This window comes from Artemia sp. Qi Xiang Cuo, chromosome 2 (assembly GCF_049724085.1).
Source record: "Artemia sp. Qi Xiang Cuo chromosome 2, ASM4972408v1, whole genome shotgun sequence".
Taxonomy (NCBI): domain Eukaryota; kingdom Metazoa; phylum Arthropoda; class Branchiopoda; order Anostraca; family Artemiidae; genus Artemia; species Artemia sp. Qi Xiang Cuo.
Genome location: NC_142795.1, coordinates 56,786,710 through 56,789,107, shown reverse-complemented (window position 1 = coordinate 56,789,107; position 2,398 = coordinate 56,786,710).

The window sequence follows — 2,398 nt, the reverse complement described above, 5'->3', positions numbered from 1 at the left end:
CATCAAATTTATCCATTGTTGTTTCCATTGTGTCACAATACTTTCTGATAATTTAATCACATTACATGTCCGTTATATACGAAATCTCAAGGGCGAATTGTTATGTAACGGGGAAAACCATATGTAACAAGCCCTCTGATTGGTTGAAAAGGGGGATGTAACTGACTCGCTGATTGGCTGAGAAGGAATCACGTGATCTAACTGTTTCCGGGAAACTCATAACATTTGGCTCGAGCAACAACAACAAATACTATTTCTGGATCATAACATTCACGATCGATTACGCAATCAAGTTCTCGGGAATTCACTTCCCCCTCGACTCCTAGATCAATAACATTGTTCCCCGTTAGAATTCAATGCGCATGTGCAACCTTCCTTCCGGAGTTATTACACATAGAAACAACAAATAAATCGATCTTGGAAAAAGAGGTCATTGAGCGATTACGTAATCTTTCTCCCTAGGGACTCTATGACCATATTGTTTCATAATTCCCCCTTCGTGAATCAATAATTCCCCCATCGATTATGTAAATAACCCCTCATGTCATTAAACGTGGCCAAACAACAACAGATCGATTGACCTTGACCCCCATTAGACTCGATCGATAATCCTTGAATAAATTATGTCCCGTCAGCATTAAACTAAATTGTAGATGGCAGCAGGGGTGGGCAATGGGGCTGGTACCCCCCATTCTACTTTTACTATGTATCTATATGAAGGTCTAGAATTGCAATGACATTTTCTGGTTATAATTGGACATGATATTGTAGCTTTTGTCGAAAATGGCAATTTATTTTAATATTTCAATCACTATGGCTGAGAGATAATTCTTTGCTATAAAATCAATACAACTGAGTAATAAAGGGGTCTGATGACCCAGACACTTTTCAATTTTAAAATATAATATATGCTATATTTTCATCATACCCCAAAGAAGCCAGAAGAATAGAAAAAGATTTGTTCTAGTTATGAAAGATTGCATCTTCTTTTGAGTACGTCCACATGGTAAACTTAAATATAATATGTTTTTCTGATTTATCCATACGTATTAGCTTTGAACAAGCAAATATTCAACAACGAAAAAGAAAAGCAGGGATAATTCCGTTTTGTCGTCGAATGTAATAGGAAGGCTTGTTGCCAAAAAGGTTTGTTGTCGTAGGCTGCTATAAAAACTTGTTCATCTTGCGTTTGCGTTTTTCTTCATAGAAACAAGGGTGTTTCCCAACCTAATTAAACTTGCTCATCCTTTTATAAAAGGGAATAGCCAATCTCCACGTGTTATATATTCTTCCCATGGATACGGTGAAAAAAAAAACTAACAAGAAGTAATTATGCTCAAAATGAAAATGAAATACTGCGGAGCTATTCAATTTCCTAAAGGAATTTTGGAGATAAAATATTTTAATCGTAAGAAACAAAAGTTTTTCTGTCCTCACTGCTGAGGGCTCATCGACCTTCTGGAATCTCGCATACCAGGTGTCTCGTGCCAAGTATGACGGAACTGTTACAACCATGGCGGAGACTGTGCCATGCTTGGTGGAACTGTGTGGCACACCGTGTGGCAGAAAACGGGTAACACCATGCTTATTGTTTGTTAGTTCTCGAAAAAAAATTCACATTGCTTATTTTATTTGAACGTTTGTTAGAGCTATGCACCAGCAATGGCTCTAGAGAATCTTTATCTTTTTTTGCTAGATAGAATATGTTCATTTAAGCGTTTTTCCCCTTTTTATTTAGCATGCAATGAAAATTTAACTTTTGTATTTTCTTTTCAGCTTAAATGCTAGATGCAAGCAAATAATGTGATGTGACTACGATCTCTTAGATATTGAAGTTTTTTGCTTTTATACTAATTTCATAATTTTTGATCCTTGGTAATTTGAGGCGAAAGCGATCACTACTTTTTATTCGATGAGACATTTTCGACGCCTAAACTACAAATCATAATGTGTTTACCACCGATCGTTTTAAATTCGTTCCATAACACAGTGTTAGAGTTACACGAAATATACTTTTATTTTCACAAAATGCCCTTCTATCAAAGCGCCAGTTTTCTTGTTTTTCTCTTCAAGTTCTGTATTTTACATATCTTGCAGATCATAGGCAGCGCAATAGCGCTGCATAAGTAAAGAACGATGTTGGCACAATGTATTGTTTTTTTTTCTAGACCACATCATATCGAAGGAGTTGTCGTAGAAACTTCAAAAAGAGCTCATTCCATTGGAAATTGGAATGGCTAGTACCCTTTTTAATAGTCGAAAGTGATTGGAAGACTCCACGCCCATCATTTCCCCAAAAACACTCCAATCAAAATTTTTAGATAGCCATTTTGTTCAACGTAGTTGATTTCAAGATAGAAAGTATGCTTTTGAGGAGGACACTCCCCCCACAGCCCAC